General features: G+C 41.1%; 1 protein-coding gene across 3 annotated transcripts in view; it reads left to right on the forward strand.

Annotated features, from left to right (window-relative positions):
- Positions 1-18867, forward strand: part of LOC134359480 (voltage-dependent calcium channel subunit alpha-2/delta-1) — a 761998-nt gene that overhangs the window by 15485 nt on the left and 727646 nt on the right. The gene's annotated exons all lie outside the window — the stretch shown is intronic.

Below are 18867 nucleotides of genomic sequence, written 5' to 3' on the forward strand. Positions count from 1 at the left end.
ATATTGCCAGTAATATTCCAAACACAGATTCTTTGCTTAGGATTGTGCATAATCTCAGAAAACCTTTGTGTTTCCTGAATTTTGTGAGGGTTTGAATACAAATGTTTGTTTGGGGGCTGAGTTGTTATCCTAAGTATGTCAAGGCCCAAAAGGAGAGTGCTGACCCATTTGTCTGTGCTGCATCTCTGCTGTTTCCAGTCTTCCTGTTTCACTGAACCTGTCATTTTTCTCAGGTCTGTGACCGATTCAGTTCTGGAGTGCAGGAAGTTGCATCTGGAAGTGTGAGTTTTTGTGTCTAATGTGCAGAAACTGAGGAGGACTGAATAATTTATACACAATTAGAAATGGAATGAATTAATCAACCCAGTGGTAGGAGTGTCAGCAGAGTAACAGACGCCGCACATAAATCATGAGAAATAAGGTAACTTTTTCAGCCAGTGTGCAACCACATGGACTCCTGGTCTCTGATGTTGTGGTAAAGCACTGCTGCCACATTCACGTGAAAAGGTACCGCAATTAACACAAGTTCCTGGGCAAACGGAAGGATGTCACTGTGATTTATACCGCAGCTAAAACTATAGCAGACAGTGATAAATTAAAATTCATTAATTCATTGACTTTCAGAAAGCATTAAAACAACCTTCAATTATAAGGATATTCTTAAAAGTTTAAAAAAAATTCCTTGACTCTTGACACTTTAAATCCATTCGCGACTTGACTGAAGGGAGTTTAACGTGGCCAGGTTGTATTTACTGATACAGCATGGTTACAGTCCCTTCTGACCCAGCACACTTGTGCCGCCCATTTACAATCATGTGGCCAATTAACCTACTAACACATACGTCCTTGGACTGTGGGAGGAAAGGGGAGCACCCGAAGGAAATCCACGTAGTCACAGGGAGAACGTACAGACTCTTTAAAGATAGTGGTGGAAAATTATTATGCAGTGATATATCGGACTTAACTTTGTAGACTATGAAGAGATTTGGATAAGTGTCTCTGATCATTTTGTTTATTGTATGGAAAATATCAAATAGAAAAGCACAATTCTTTAAAATGCTGTTTGGCATGCTGTATAGATTGTGGTTTTCTCTTTGAAAAGAGCAGTCCGTTTTCAATTTATGAAGGCACCCTTAATTAATGAATTAGATATTGTATAATTCTCAGCTGAGGTCCTCATTAATTCTACAATTCTTGGCTTTCTGTTCTCTTCCATTGACTTTGTGAGTTCTATTCTGTGACTTCTAAAAGGAGACAAAGTTTGTCTTCTTTCACGAGGATTTATCGATCAGTTTTCACTTTGCCTCCTTTGATGTTGCATGTGGGGCTGTGCCTTCATTGCCAGAAAAGTGTGAGACCTATTATATCAGAATGTTTAAGATCACTGGCATATGTGGTGTAGTTTGTTGTTTTACAATTCAATACATAATATTAAAAAACTGAATTACAATATATATAATAATTACATTAAATAATAGTGCAAAAAGGTAATGAGGTAGTGTTGATGGGTTCAATGTCCATTTAGAAATCAGATGTCAGAGGAGAAGAAACAGTTCCTGAATCGTTGATCGAAAACAAGCCAAGCCTTTAGTGATTTTTGTTAAGTATTTCAGACTTCCCTGCTAGGGGTTACATCCGTTCATTGGGATCAAGTCAAATCTTTGGACTGCTGTGACTGTAAAGGCATCTTAGATGCTGATAAACTCATTTTTCACTCTACCCTGGGCTTGTCTTACTTTGTTGACCTGGGTTTTAACTGACCGGCTGTGAGGTAAGTTCATTTGCATCATTGTTCTTCTGGAAGCGTGATCTCATGATTTAGATCTCATGATTTAAATAGCAGTGTTATTTACCCATTTTGTATTACCGATGCATTGTTTTGTGGGAATGAAATAACTTGGAATCAAATACCATCTTAGGCCAGGATGATCCAAGATATTCATGGTACGTCAAGTACTTTCAGTTGTTTTAATGTCACAGCGTAAAAGGAGGCCATTCACCTCAACAGCAGCGCTCAGTGGCCACTGAATGTATGTTCATGGTTTTCTGCTATATTCCATCTAATACAAGTTTTGACGTGTTATGCATTTGGAGATGTTCTTCTGCACACTGCTATTGCATTGCATGGTTATTTGAGTTACTGTTGCCTTCCTGTTAGCTTGAACCAGTCTGGCCATTCTCCTCTGACCTCTCTCACTAACAAGGCATTTTTACCAAACAAAACTTTAGCACAGTGGATGATTTTTTGCTTTTCGCACCATTCTCTGTAAACTCCTGAAACTGTTGTGCGTGAAAATCCCAGGAGATCAGCAGTTTCTGAGATACTCAAACCACCCCGTCTGGCATCAATAATCATTCCATAGTCAAAGTCACTTAGATCAATTTTCTTCCCCATTCTGATGTTTGGTCTGAATAACAACTGAACCTCTTGACCATGTCTACATGCTTTAATGTACTGAGTTGCTGCCACATGATTGGCTAATTAGATATTCACATTAATGAGCAGACGTACAGGTGTACCTAATAAATTAGCCACTAAGTGTTTATGGCAGCTCAATATAAGAGTAATCTTTTTGGTCCTAATGATGCCCTTTCCCAATAAATCTGTACTTCCTTTCAAATACTTTGCCACTTCCTTTATGAATGCTATTTATTTATACAAACCGCTATAAGCAGCACTGGGGCCCCAGAGGGGACTGTATTGGCTTCCTTCCTGTTTACCCTGTATACCTTGGACTTTAGATGCAACTCCGAGGCATGTCATCTGCAGAAGTTCTCTGACGACTCAGCAATAGTTGGGTGTATAAAGGGAGGGTGGGGGATGAATACAGGGCCCTGGTGGAGGACTTTGTCAAACAGTGCAAGCTGAATCATCTACAGCTCAACATCAGAAAGACAAAGGAGATGGTGATGGACTTTAGGGAGAGTAAACCTGTACTGTTCCCTGTTACTATTGATGGTGAGGATGTGAGTGTGGTGAGGACCTACAAGTACCTGGGGATGCAGCTGGATGACAGACTTGAGTGGAGCACCAACACACGGGCTGTGTACAAGCAGGGCCAGAGTCACCTCTACTTCCTGAGGAGACTGAGGTCCTTTGGATTGTGCAGGCCTCTCCTTGACATGTTCTACCAGTCTGTTGTTGCCAGTACAATCTTCAAAGTGGTGGTGTGCTGGGGCAATGGCATCAACATGGGTGATTCCAGCAGGCTCAATAATCTGATTAGAAAGACTGGCTCTGTTATATGAGTCAAACTGGACACACTGGAGGCTGTGATAGAACAAAGGACCCTACGGAAAATCCTTGCAATTCTGGAGAATGTTTCTCACCCTTTGCATGCCACCTTGGCTGAACAGAGAAGCACTTTCAGTAATAGACCAAGACAACTGCACTGCTCCAAAGAGCACTAAATGAAGTCATTCTTACCCTTGGCCACTAGGCTTTGTAATGAGTCAACCTACAGCTGGGGAAATGATGACCCCCCCCCCCTTGTTAGACTTCTAATATTTATATATCTGTGCATTTATAATGCTACTGTGATACTGTAATTTGCTTTGGGATCAGTAAAATATCTATCTATCTACCTATATCACTCTGTGCTTGTACTCTTTTAGGAGTTGTGGTCTCTAGTTTATATTGCCTGTTCTTGTTCTTCCCATTGAAATGTTGCACCTCAGACCTATCTCTGTGTGAAGTTTCACTTAGCATACATCTGCCGGCCTATATCCGTCTGAGTCCATTTCAGATTGGCTCACAGTTCACAGTGCTTCCAAGTTTTGTGACATTCCCAAATTTAGAAATTGTGCAACCAGCTCTAAGGTGCTGCATCCGGCGATTTTATGATCCAGAGATTCTTTGGAGGTAGAGAATGAGGCATAAAAACTTGGTGGTTAATGCTGTTTATTGAGTGTAATTGGAACGAAGAATGATACAAAGACCAAAAACAAAGAAGTTGTTATTATTCCATCATAACGATTATCTATGAAATAGTCAGTTTCAATTGGCCTGTAGAAAAATTAAGAAGCTTCCAGAAGCAATACAGAATCAGCTGTTTTGCAATTGCTAGAAAATTCACTAACCAATTACAGGAATAGAGAAGATTTTGCATATAAAAATACAAAGCTAGCAAAGGAAAATTAAACTACAAAGAAAGTAAAAATTTTGCACTCTAACCCAACAAAGCCATTAATATGGATTAGGAAAAGCAGTCGTTCCCGGAACCAACCCCTGGAGGTTGCACTTTACACTTCCCTCCAGTCCAAAAATCATCTGTTTATTTTCTTATGATTGCTTAGCCAATTTTCTACTTTTCTTCAGCCTTGTTTATTCCATGGTCATCAATTTTGATGCCGGGCCCATTATATGGCACTTTGTCAAATCTGCCTGGAAAGTCCATATGCATCATAACAACTGCATTTCCTTCATTGTTGCTGAGAAGGATCCCCGGAATAAAAGGGTTAACGGATGAGGAGTGTTTGATGGGCCTGGACCTGTACTCACTGGAGTTTAGGAAAATGAGGTGGTGGTGGTGGAGGGGGAATCTCATTCAAACCTATTAAAAATTGAGAAGCCTAGACAGAGTGGACATGGAAAGAATATTTCCAATAGTGGGAGAGTCTAGGACAAAAGGGCACAGTCCGAGAATAGAAGAACATTCCTTTGAAACAGAGATAAGGAGGAATTTCTTTAGCCAGAGCGTGGTGAATCTGTGAAATTCATTGCAATAGATGGCTGTGGAGACCAAGTCATTGGGTATATTTAAAGCGAAGGATGATGGATTTTTGATTAGAAAAACCGTCAAAAGTTATGAGGGGAGTGCAGGAGAATAGGGTTGATCATGGTGATTGATCGAATGGCAGAGCAGACTCGATAGGCTGAATGGCCTCATTCTGTTCCTATGTCTTATGGTCTTATTATCCTTTCTATTACTTCACCATTGAACTTCAGCTAGTTAGTCATGCACGATATGACTTTGACAAATCCATGCTAATCAATCCTCATTTGTCCAGGTATCTTCTAGTTCTGTTCCTGATCGTCTTTACTAAATTTATCCCAGTACCAAGGTGAAGCTGGGGAAAAAGCATCAACCTTTTCTGACATAATAATTATTCATATATTAATGAACTTCAAAATTAATAAAATCTTCCCAGTGTTTCAAGTTTTATGCTGAGCCATATGAGGGCTATTCCGACAACTTGACTGAGAGGTTATCTCACATTGGGAGACTCCTAGGGGAGGAGAGACTTGAGCAGGGAAGTCCAGAGTTTGGAGACTTGATGACTGAAGGTGTGGCCGCCAAAAGGAGGCTGAAAGAAAACGCCAGATGTTTATATGTGAAGATGATTATGTTGTAGAAGCCTACAGAAGTATACTTGTGGAAATAAAGTTCATTACTTTCAGTTCTCCTACTTTGTAAGGTCTCCAGTTGAAGTGGCGGTGGTTGTGATCCATCTGCCTTGAGGAACAGTAGGTGATGATGATGATCATCACAAGCCTGGGCAGAAGGTATGGAGCTCCTGAGATGTCCAGTCGTCAAGATCCCCCTCTCGGCCTCACCAGTGTAGTCCAAAGGAAGACTTACGAAGCAATATGTTTGGCACCAGCTTGGCTACAGGAGCTGCCAGAAGGATGTTCAATGACGTCCGGCCACCTTAGGGACTCCACTCCGGATTTGCTGTCTGGGTTTATTCCCGTACCCTTCGTCTCTCCTGAGGTTGCCCAACAGTGGGGCTGTTTACCAATAGCTGGGGAAATCCAGGAGAAATAAATGGGTTGAATTTAATACATCCATATTAACGAATTCCTTCAGACTGGGACTACACTGCCACCCGTGTTTCATCTCGTCCATGTCTAGGATAGCAGACCAATGTATTAACTGCCAGGAGATACTCGAGAGTCTTTCTCTAACCTTGATGGATAGGAAAATCTAAAGTAATATAAATTTTAAAGTGTAACACAAGCTCACTCAGACTGCTTTGGTAATGCTTTTGTTGATATTAGTTCTACTAATAGGCGCACAATTCTGAGCTAATTTGGATGGAAGCAAAAACTTGGAATTGCATGCCTGATTAATAGATGCAATCGGTGCAGGATGCTGGAGCAAGACAGTGCTTTGGGATCCAGAATGGTGGGTGTTGTGCACAAATATATTCCACACAGGAAGCATGACATCTGCTGTATTGTTTAGGGCTCTTCTATTGGGTCAATGGAAAATGCTTCAAATTAATGTTCAAATGTTGTACACCAAGGTTGGGGACTGAAGTTTATTTCAGGTCTTTGTGCTAGATTGGCCTGTATCTGACCATCAAGACACTGTAAGTGACTATTCAGCTTCTTGGCTTCTTCTAGTTCTCAGCAACCACAGGAATCACTACCAAAACTGATGACATGGCTATCCTCTACTGTAAAGATGAAGCCACACTCAGGTTGGAGGAACAACACCTTATATTCCGTCTGGGTAGCCTCCAACCTGATGGCATGAACATTGACTTCTCTAACTTCCGCTAATGCCCCACCTCCCCCTTGTACCCCATCCATTATTTATTTTTATACACACATTCTTTCTCTCACTCTCCTTTTTCTCCCTCTGTCCCTCTGACTATACCCCTTGCCCATCCTCTGGGTCCCCCCCCCGACCCCTTTTCCTTCTCCCTGGGCCTCCTGTCCCATGATCCTCTCATATCCCCTTTGCCAATCACCTGTCCAGCTCTTGGCTCCATCCCTCCCCCTCCTGTCTTCTCCTATCATTTTGGTTCTCCCCCTCCCCCTCCCACTTTCAAATCTCTTATTAACTCTTCCTTCAGTTAGGCCTGACAAAGGGTCTCGGCCTGAAACGTCGACTGTACCTCTTCCTAGAGATGCTGCCTGGTCTAATGCGTTCACCAGCAACTTTGATGTGTGTTGCTTGAACTTCCAGCATCTGCAGAATTCCTCTTGTTTGTGAGTTTTCAAGTTTCTTTACTGTTATAATAAGTGATTTGCTTTACTGGGCACTATCACCGTTTAATGGTAACTTATTCAGAATATATCCAATTTCCTGGTCTCTGAGCTGTGATTTGTATTGTCTGTCCAGAATGTAATAATGTGCAATGAAAAAGGTAATTGTTCACAGTTCTGTTCACAAGTTATAATTTCTGATCACTGGTAGTTATGGAAGTCTAGAGGGTATAATAAGAAAGTCATCAATATGATGGATAATAACCATGTTTATTAAAGAAGCAGCATTCAATTCAATTTGTTTATCTGCATTTTGATTCATTTAATAGGGGTGTTGTTTTGAGTATACATCCTCATGTTCTCAGCTCCTGAGTAATGATAGGCCTAAAGCAAATGCAGGAGATTATCAAGTAGAAAGTGATTGATAATCTTTTAATGCTACGCAACAAAGCCAGAGAACAGAGCAGAGGGGCAGTTTTATTAGTTTACAGTGTGCTGCCTGAAAGTCTGAAAATGTACTTCTAATTCGGCCAACTCACTACAAACTCACTTTCGCGAATTTTAGTTCGGAATGTTACTTGCTTACTTTTTATTGTTGGCACAGTTTGTTCTTTTTTTGCACAGTGGATGTTTGGCTGTCCTTTAATTGGTTCTGCTGGGTTTCTTTGTACTGTGGCTGCTTTTAAGGAGACAAATTTCAAGTTTGTATGTTGTATATACATTGATAATAAATGTACATAGAATTTTGAAATTCTGTTGGCGTTTAACAATATTTGCTTAGCTTTGACCTGATTACAAGTGAAAAGTTTCATATTTTAAAGCAGATGTCCTTATTGTACTGTTGTGTGTGTGTGTGTGTGTGTGTGTGTGTGAGAGAGAGAGTGAGAGAGTGCTTGTGTGTGAGAGAGAGAGCGAGAGAGTGTGAGTGAGTGTGTGTGTGTGTGTGTGTGCGGGTGCGCGCGCGTTCCAAGCTTTCAAGTCAACAATGTGAAAGTTGCACTCTGACTCAGGAGTCTGTCAGTAGGAAGAATCCTAAATGCAAACGGTGTGAGATTAACGAACACAAAATACTGGAGGAACTCAGCAGGCCAGGCAGCATCTATAGAAAAGAGTACAATTGATGATTTGGGCCGAAACCCTTTGGCGGTACTGGAGAAAAATGGTGTGAGACTACCCTTGAGGTTCAGCTGACATCTTTCGTGCTTTGTGTTTTATAAATGTAGCCTTATAGAAAATGCTAAAGAAAACATTGGGACATTCAGAACATTCTGAAAATGTATTTTTAATGTATTTATTATAATAGTGTCCCTATTTGACACTACATTAGCTATTTGCACTGCCTTGTTAGCTTTGGGAAGTAATTTTGTCAACCCTGTAATGAAGCTACATTCGGCCCTCCGCATCCATGGGTTCAACTAACTGCGGATCGGGATTGAAAAAAAAAACCCGGATGTTCTCTCTCCAGCACTCGTTGTTTGAACATTGTTTGCCTCGCGTCTCGTTCATTCACTACTTGTGTTGTGAGCGAGAGGAAGCAGTTTAAGGCTAGTAAGGGATGGCTGGCTAGCTATGTAAAGTGCTACAGCCTAAAGAACTTAAAGAACACGGGAGAATCCGCATCGGCTGATGCCAAGGCAGCATCAGCATTCCCAGAAGAGCTATGATGGTTGTGTCTGTACTGAACATGTACAGACTTTTTTTCTTGTCATTATTCCCTACACAATACAGTATAACAACTACTTACATAGCATTTACATTGTATTAGGTATCATAAGTAATCTAGAGATGATTTAAAGTATACGGGAGGATATGCGTAGGTTATATGCAAATACTATGCCATTTTATATACGGGATTTGCGTATCTGCGGAATTTGGTATCCGCTGGTGGTCCCAGAACCAAACCCCTGCGGATACGGAGGGCCGACTGTATTTGCTTTATCTCTGGGTAGTTTTGACTCATTGTGTTTATGTCAGCTTGTCATAAAATCCCATACCCTACTGACACTTTCTAATCATTTTTCCCCACATCGACATCAACGAATAAATCTGAGCAAAGGTTTGCCGGAATGAGCTTGTTTTAAGTGCCTCTGACTGAAGGATAACTATTGGTCAGGGGAAGTTTTTTTTAGTTGAAAAAGAAACACCCTACATGGATTTTGAATCACTTGTGGCTAACTAAGGATGGTATCAAATTGAAAGCAAAGACTTACAATGTTGTGAGAAGCTAGCAAGGGATAACATGGACAATAAAACAATGCAGCTCAGACAGAGGCCCTTCAACCCATGATGTCTGTGCTGGCCAGGAAGCTGCGGTCTAGATCCCTTTGTTGTCTTCCAGTTCATGTACTAAATACATTTTCAATGAAAAATTACAATTAGGGCATGAGAGTAAGCTACTAAATAATATTAAAACAATGAGCTTCTATGGTATATTAAAAGAAAGGGAATATCTAAATTAAGTTTTGGTTCCTTAGAGGATTAAATTGTGGGATAAATTATGATATATATTGAAATAACAGAACATTGAAACAATTGTTTTTGTATTGGTCTTTTTGACAGTAGTCTCTTAAAGTATCCCAATAACCCACCAAGGGGAGAACTTATGTTGCACACTTGGACACAAAAGGGACTTCTAGGCGTGCAGAAGTTTAAAATAACGTCTTCATTTTCCTTTCTGGAAATACCGGAACACAGCGCATCGGCTTACCGTGCATGCAGTGGGGCCGTCTCCATCCACTCCAACACGTGCGCTCTCCCTTGCCCCCCAGGACCCCTCAGCTGCCCCAAGTGCCTGTATAAGCTTTGCCCCTTGTAACCATCAACCAACCCACTAAAATATTAACTGAGCATTAATCAAATTGTGAATGAACAACATAACAAACCAAAGCAATAAAAATAACATGAACATAATATTAGAAAATTAGGGGGGTATCCAGTGTCCATTAATGTGCTCCACATTACTATGGGTAATCACTTATCACTAATATAGAAGTGTCTGCAGCACTTATTGTTGTTCCTTTTTGTGCCCTGTGGCACTTTTGCCATTTCCTTCGCATTTGTCTCTTTTTTTTAACAAGGCTGCTGAGCTGCTAGCCTAACCCTCAACCCAGCCCAGATGGAAAGCATGCAAGGGACCAGCTGGATCTGAACCCAGGACCTTTCACCTCAAAGTCCAGTGCTGATACCACTACACCACCAGCCAGCTATTTCCTTTATTACAAAACTTTAAATTGTGCTGGTGCTGAGGCATCCTAATGTTATGAAAGTCACAACAGAAATGCAGGAATCTTGTCTTTTTTTTCTGATACTTGCAGGCAGGCACAAGCATTTTATATGAGAACAGATAACCAGATAGTAATTTATTTCCCATAGCTACATACAGCAAAAATTAAAAAAAACAAAATAAAGCAGTTAAATGACATGAGTTAAGCTGCCTGTGACCATAACCGTTTGAAACAGGACCAAGTGTAGACAGGCCAAGGGACGATAGCTGTCCATTATCTTATGGCATGTAAGTTCTTTACTGATAATAAAATGCAAAAATTTTAGCATTTCTTTTTGAAAGTTTGTGTTCTTTAATCAGGAGGCAACAAGCTTGTAGGAGCTACTGAGGTTAATACAGCACAGGAAAGTAGAATAAACAGCAGTAGATGTAGTCATTAACTGCAGGTTACTTGGTGGCTCTGTCAGACGCACTGTCTAATTCAACACCCTCGCATTTCTCCAAGGTAGTATTTACTGTTTCAAGCTGCAAAATAGTCACGGAAATAGAAAGGGACAAAGGGGAAATGGCATTAATTTTCACTTCAGTTTATTTTCCCGCCCATTAACAAGGGAGATGGTTGGGATAGCCACCTAAGAATACATTTCAGATGCAGTGCCCTGTAGCAACAACATTTTGATGTGGACCTCCCTTTGCTCCAAAATCACTGGCTGCCACACTGCTTCCTTTAGCATGGTCCCGGAGACACGTTTCTTTCGGAAGACCTGCTCCCAGCACATTAGTGTGGCTGAATGCAATGCAGCAGTGACTGAAGCTGTTCTCAAGAGGCTTTGGAGAGCAGACGGGGCCCTGCCTCCAGGCCTCAGTGATGTAAACTGTGAACGTGATCATTCTTACAAGCATTCTGCGCCACCTGGGAGCTATCAAAAAAGAAAAGTGTTTCAGAAAATTGCTTCGATTTAAAAGACTTGATGCATTTTGAAACCAACTTACTTGAATTAGGAAAAAGCTACATTTACCTTTCCTCCAGCATCTAATAACTTGAATGGGATTGCCATATTTGGGCCAGGTCTACCTGGTTGTAGATTCAGGTGCAGATAGCCTTTCCCAGGAGACTGAAAGTGCATAGTATGCAATTGCCCACTGGTGCAGCATAGGGACAGAAGAGATTCCAAAAAACCGAGATTCCATCACCATCTTAGCCGCCTAGGCACGGAATTGCTTTCAGGAAATTGATGGTGAGCCCCATTATTGGACCGGATCAAGCCCAGGTGTAGTGCTTGATCTGAGGCCGACTCAGATTAAGCTCTCATAAGGAAATGTGCCTTCACACTCCCCTTCTAGGGATACATTAACTTAGTCAGCTGCCAGTTGCCTGACAGTATTTGGTTACAGGGTGCAGAATAAACAGAGCAGTTTACCTTCCTACCATCTTAGCAGCACAGTGCAAGTTCAGTGTATAAGCAACAAAGAAATATCTAGGCACGCTTGAAACTTGTGTTAAAGTCGATAACCATTCGAATCGGTTAGTTTGGAGTTAAATGAACAATAAGCTATTTTTATCATGATTTATTGAGAAATATGCCAATTCATATAGCCTGATAAGACATGAAAATTTAATTGATCCAAAGCATGCTGTTTCCGTAAGTTATTTAATCATGTTAGCATAACATAATATTTAGCATGCCAACCGGTTATCTGATTAAGTGGTGTTCTGATCGGAAATCAAGACAAGAACCTTCTTGTTTTTTTAACAGAAGTAAATTTAATACTCTTTTATAATCTATATGAACTATGAACAAATCTAGTTAAATTCAAAATGGCAGCTAGAAAGACATTTGGTAATTTACTTATTATATAATTGGAAAAATTATTCATTGATAATATTGTGACTTCTAATATTTTACCTTGTGTAATAAAATTAAACTATTTATTTAAATATTGATGTTTGCCGTTTTCTTCTGGCTTCACAGCCAGGCTGCAAAATGAAACCATTTTAGGACATAACCTGAAAAGAGCTGTGCTATTTAAAGAGGAAGGGGCTGTCCAAACAGCTCAGTAGCACTGCAGATGTACAGCGTTAATAGCAGCAACAGCAAAATGTGAAGTAAAAAAGAAAACAGTGTAGAGAAGGCATCAGAGGCCCAAATTACTTCACCTGTCACCTACATTTCCAGTTTCTATTTTTAATCTATGTTATTGCAGCCACCATTTTTTTCCTGATATTTTTAATGCAACTCTTTTAAAGGAAGACCAGAACACCCCCCACTCCGACTCACTGCCCCCACAATTAGCAACAGAGAACTTCTTTAATGACGGCTTACTCTTAAATCATTTGCCAGGCAGGCATTTGCAAAGACGAACAAAACAAACTCAGTGCACGGTAACGCGAAGGGACCAGTTTATATTCCAGACTGGTGCAACGTGCCATTTGGGAACCCTGGCCACTTCATTCATTTAATGTTTTTGAAACATTATTTTTTGTTTCATATCCGTATCCGTTTGTCTTATTTATCCTGTCTCTACTCTTCTTTAAACAGTACTCTCAAACGATGTGGGAGCCCAGGACACTCCTGTGCAGATTTATTTTGTGGCTGGCCTCATTTCAGAGTACGTCTCTTTTCTGCCAATTGAGACTGGCTGTGTTGGCACCAGTTTTTTGTGACATATAATTAGCAGTTGACTCAACAACTTTCCTCTCGGTCTCAACTCACTGGTTTGTTACCAGTTAAACAGCAAAGAGCAATGTTGAGAAATACTGATCTACAGTTACTGTACATCAGATGTAATTGAAGATGATACTGTTCATGATAAACAGAATATTTCAACTTAAAACGCAAATCACAACCCTAAGAACTCATGAATCAGATCCTTTTTTTCAATGAATGAGGAATTTAGTTAATATTGGCTGTACTTTTGAGTCTTTTGGTCTTGTATCTCAATTATTTTAAGGTAGATGTACTGTAGATAGATTCTTGTTAAGCAAGGGGGTGAAAGATTACCCCAGGTGGATGGGGATGTGGAATTGAGGTTGGAGTCAGATCAGCCATGACCTTAAGTGGCCACGTGTCTTATTCCTGCTTCTAATTTATCTGCTCATGTGTTATCAAGCACCAAGAATAGGGTCATGTGTCTTTGACTGCTATAGAATGGGCACAGTACCAGGCAGATCTAATATCCAGTAGCCCAAAAATACCTGTTCTGTGTCGTTTTGAAATTTGGCAGGCTCTTTTGGAGTTCTCTGACAACTGATGAAAATAGTCTGTATATAATCTACATGGTCGGGCGTTGGGGGGGTCTGCTATCTGTTTGAGATGCTGGCACTGATATAGATGGGAGGCAATTGAGCTAGGTTTGGGGCCTCCTGGCTCAGCATCACTGTAAGGTCAGTGCGATTTAAGGATTGCCGCTGATTTTACTCACGGTATTTAAAATTGCATCCAACAAAAATAATTCCAGTGTTGCCACATTGTGTGTCGGAATGTGCTGACTGGCTCCAGAGAACCAGGCCCACAATTATTTAGCATGATAGACTGCTTTGAAATTTGAAGACAAGCTTCCGGTTGCATGTCATTTTAACTCTCCTTCCTGCCCCCACATTGACCTGGCTCTCCTCGGCATTCTCCATTGCCACAGAGAAGCCAACACAAATTGGAAGAACAACATCTTATGTTTCACTTGGTTGACAGCCAAATGGTATGAACATTTAATTCCCTAATTGCAGCTAATCTCACCCCTCCCACATGCACTTGTCAGTCTACTTATTTTTTCTCCTCTTTTGTTCATCTTTCCGGTCGCCCAGCTAGTTTCATGTGCCCATCAACTGGTTCCACCTCTTGCCTCCTAGCCTCTCTCCCTCCCCTCCCTTGTACTCCTGTGTACTGGCAATCCCTCCTCTTCTCCCTCAGTCCTGTGTTTTGACTCAAAACATTAACATATACCTTTTGCCTTCACAATGATGCATGGTTCACTAATTTCTTCCAGTAGTCTTTTTTTAAGTAGCTTTGAAATTTGTTGCTGAGAGAAGTAAACAGCTGATAAATTAAATTTAAAAAGCAGCATCAAAAAGGTACCACCCCTGCTGTACTCACTGTAACCCGTGATTGTGTAGCCAAGTTTCCATCGAACTCAATATATAAGTTTGCTGATGACACAACAATTGTAGGCCGTATCTCGGGTAATGATGAGTTTGAGTACAGAGAGGAAATTAAGAACCTGGTGGCATGGTGCGAAGACAATAACCTATCCCTCAACATAGCAAGACGAAGGAATTGGTTGTTGACTTCAGAAGGAGTAGCGGACCGCACGACCCAATTTACATCGGTGGTGCGCAAGTGGAACAGGTCAAAAGCTTTAAGTTCCTCGGGGTCAATATCACAAATGACCTGACTTGGTCCAACCAAGCAGAGTCCACTGCCAAGAAGGCCCACCAGCACCTTTACTTCCTGAGAAAACTAAAGAAATTTGGCCTGTCCCCTAAAACCCTCACTAATTTTTATAGATGCACCGTAGAAAGCATTCTTCTAGGATGCATCACAACCTGGTATGGAAGTTGTCCTGTCCAAGACCAAAAGAAGCTGCAGAAGATGGTGAACACGGTGCAGCACATTACACAAGCCAATCTCCCGTCCTTGGACTCACTTTACACCGCACGCTGTCGGAGCAGTGCTGCCAGGATAATCAAGGACACAACCCACCCAGCCAACACACTTTTCGTCCCTCTTCCCTCTGGGAGAAGGCTCAGGAGCTTGAAGACTCGTGTGGCCAGATTTGGGAACAGCTTCTTTCCAACTGTGATAAGACTGCTGAAGAGATCCTGACCCGGATCTGGGCTGTACCCTCCAAATATCCGGACCTGCCTCTCAGTTTTTTTGCACTACCTTATTTTCCATTTTTCTATTTTCTATTTATGATTTATAATTTAAATTTTTAATATTTACTATCAATTTGTAATCCAGGGAGCGGGAAGCACAGAATCAAATATCACTGTGATGATTGTACGTTCTAGTATCAATTGTTTGACGACAATAAAGTATAAAGTATATTCCCTCGTTTTCTTCCTGAACCGCATGCAAGTTGGAACAGGGTCAATAAGATTAAGAATTTAAATGCATGGCTCAAGTATTGGTCTGGGAGAAGTGGGTTTGAATCCACAGGGCATTGGCACCAGTATTGGAGAAGGAGAGAGCATTCTGTTGGGCAGGCTCTAGCTGAACCATGCTGGGACTAGGGTCCAGGTGAATCACATCTAAGGCTGTAGATAGGGCTTGACACTAAATAGTAAGGAGGTGGATTCAACAGCTGGGGAAGGTACGGGTGAAGTAAAAGTGAAGGGGAGTACAGGAAAGATTGTTTGAAGTCCAGAACAAAAAAAAAGACAGGAGGAAGGGATAGGAATTTAACTTCAGACAGCATGAAGACAAATTTGAGAAAAAGAGTGGCAAATACAGGACTGAAGGTATTTGACTGCATGCAGTATATGAAACAAGGTAGGTGAGCTTATAACACAGTGAGAAGTTGGTAGGTAGGACATTGTGAGCATTGCATTCCGGGGATTCACATCCTATCAAAAATGCAAGTAAGTGAGCAGAGGGGATGGAGTGGCTCTTTTGGTAGAGAAGTGAAATCAAATCCCGTGCAAGAAATGACACGGGATCGGAAGATGTAGAATCCTTGTGGATGGAGTTTAGAAACTCCAAGGATAAAAAGACCCTGATGGAAGTTGAATATAAGCCTCTGCATAGTAGCAGTGATGAAGGATACAAATTATGACAGGGTTCAAAGATTTGATAACAAGATAAATGTTTCTGTTCGTGTTTTTAAATAACCCATCCCTCCTAATAAACTCACTTCGAATTTTTTGTTCTATAACTTCTGATCTACCTCTCACTTCCCAGGAGACATAAAAACTTTCAGAATGAAAGTTGTATTTTACTTAAGTAACCACAGATTTATTTTCCGATACTATATTGGCAGAAGCACCGAAGATGTGACTTTAGAAGAACACAGTTACCCGCAGCACCTATCACCATCTCACTCAAACTCTGTCACAGACAGCGTACAAATGCTTTCAATAGGTTTCAATAGGTACATTTAATGTCAGAGAAATGCATGCAATATACATCCTAAAATTCTTTTTCTTCGTGGTTAATGTCTAAATTAAGTATAATTGGTTCACTCTTTAGGGTTAATGCTCAAGAACATTATTATACTGAAAATGTGACTAATCCATGAACAAGTCAATACCAGAAAGGAGTCATAGACTAGCGAGCAATTTAGTAGCCAAGAGCAGTGTGGGTTGCAATTAAGGGGAATTCTGCTGTGCCAGTTTATGCCTAGCAGACAAGTTGAATGTGTATCCTGTAATAAACAACATTGCATGGGTCACTGGTTCTACAACAGCTAACACTGCAATCTGCCACAAATAAATCCAGCAGCAATCCACCAATATGTATTTCAGCCTGAAATACACAATGCTGCTGAGGCCTTTGAATTCACTCACTTTAACACTTCCATGCCTTTTGATTTAACAGATATAGCAACATCCATGCAAACTCTTGCTGTTTCAGCGTATTCTTCGTTTGTGAAAGTATGAGTTTGTTGATCGTTCCGAAGGTTGTTCCACCAACCAGCAATAGCGTAGATGGTACCTGAACAAGTATCTTATTACTGAGAGGGTTTATATCCTGAAAACTAGGGATGAAGTCAGCTATAATCACCTTGATTCTCTGCTCTTGGCTTAGCCTGGACCCCATTGTCGTGATGCTGTTTATTTACTCTGCATGGATTTGCACTAATTCTTCTGTTAGTCTATCATATTTAGTCTTACGGTGATAAACTAATGAAGGTGTTCATTTTGAATAGGTTTTCTGGTTACTAATGGGTTTCCATCATGTCTTTTTAAACAGGATGCTGCTTCTTGGAGCTCCTTTTAAATTGTTACGAGTCATGGAAGCTTCCTGAAGCCTCAGTGTTCAAACTGTTTTAATCATCAACTATTATTCTGCGGGATCCTGAACGTTGACTGAAGTAACTGATCTTTGCTGTCGGGTTGCTATTTCCTACTTCAATGTAATTCAGGCAGTATTTATTATAGACAAGTCAGACTGAATGTAACTACTGCTGTGCAGTGAAGGCTGGTGCAGGAAGCCAGCTCTCCGGTAGTGGCATTCGTTACTGCCCTTCTACGTGGATAAGACATAGAGCGAAATAGCATGGAAGCAGACCCATCAGCCCATTGAGTCTGTGCTGGCCATCAACCACATATTTACTGTACACTAATCCTCCATCCACAGTCATATCTAGAATGGTCCCTGGGCAGGGCAGTGTTACAGTCTGGCAGTAGTACTGTGCATTTTTATGTATGTTTTCACAGAAGATTTTACATCTTGGCTTCTAGAGTACAAGCCTTATTAGTCAATTGTGGAGAGGACTTATGTAGTGTTCCAGTGGTGTAGCTGTATATATTTAGAGCATGCATATTTCTACATGTAACCTCTCGGCTCAGCTCCAAAAATCTGTGGCTGGTGGAACTGCCTTGCTATACATCTCAACTGATTTTTGAAGTGACCATTTTCATTAGCCTACTCCATTTGGCTTGTGTGAATGCAGTTGGGGATTGCTGCTTCCAGTTTTCCTTTTAGAGTTTTCTTCTTCAAATATGCATTTGGCTGCTCATTTACTTTCACATTTGATGCTATCCTGCAGTATGTATTCTTTAGAAGGACTGTTTTTCCTCGGTCCTTTTCCACAGTACAGGTTCTGAAAGCTGCCATTTTGACAAAGCACATTGTAAGCGTGGGATGGTTACTTCGGGTAATTCTGGATTTGGAGGAAGTTTAAGGTTTGATAAAAGGCAGAAAGTGTATTTGTGAATACACTTCAGCAACTTGGATGGTTAGTTACCTTTCTGTTATTGCACTGGTAGATATCTGGAGGCCAGATGGGATGGGGGTTACTTTAGGGAACCACTGAAGGTGATTACTGCCACATTAGTAAAGCCCTGCCAACTAGGTGTATCGCCCTGGGACCAATGGATGGAAGGGAGAGGGAGAGGAGGTGTGAGGAATGGTGGTGGGGAAGGAGAAGAAAGTGGAAGGAGGGAGTGGTAAGGGTAGAGGAGGAAGAGAGATGGAAACGAGGAAATGATAAATGGGGAGGAGGGTAGTGGAGAAGAAAGACAGAGGAGAGGAGAGTGGGGGAGGGACTAGGGATAATAGGCTGCTGAGGAAAAATCACAAAGCCCCAAGAATGTGCTCATTAGTTGCGAAATAAAATATTGATGATTCTCAACATAGTTCAGTATCACTGGGTGTACAATATCTCTTCACTCTTGGGTCCAAAGTAAACAAAGTGGACTAACGACTGTCAGATATTGCTTCTGCCCCAAGCTCTACCAGCTCTGAATCACAACTGTATTCGAGATGAAAAACATGATTTAGGGCACTGATGAGAATTTTGAAAAGGCTCCTTTCCAACCTCCCAGGACAGGTTTGCAACGGACTCGCCTCTGACTGCACGTCCCATCCAGTGAGCCTAAACTTGAGGAAATGTTGGACTGGGCAATGGATGAAAATGAGCTGGATCCTGCTGTAATTTTTCAACACACAGCAATTCTTTAGCTGCAGGTTGTCAAATAAAATGAGGTTTTAATGAGTTAGGCCTTGACATCCATAGTGTTTCAATGACTAATGCTTTTGTTTGAACT

The sequence above is a fragment of the Mobula hypostoma genome, chromosome 20 (genome assembly GCF_963921235.1).
Source record: "Mobula hypostoma chromosome 20, sMobHyp1.1, whole genome shotgun sequence".
NCBI lineage: Eukaryota > Metazoa > Chordata > Chondrichthyes > Myliobatiformes > Myliobatidae > Mobula > Mobula hypostoma.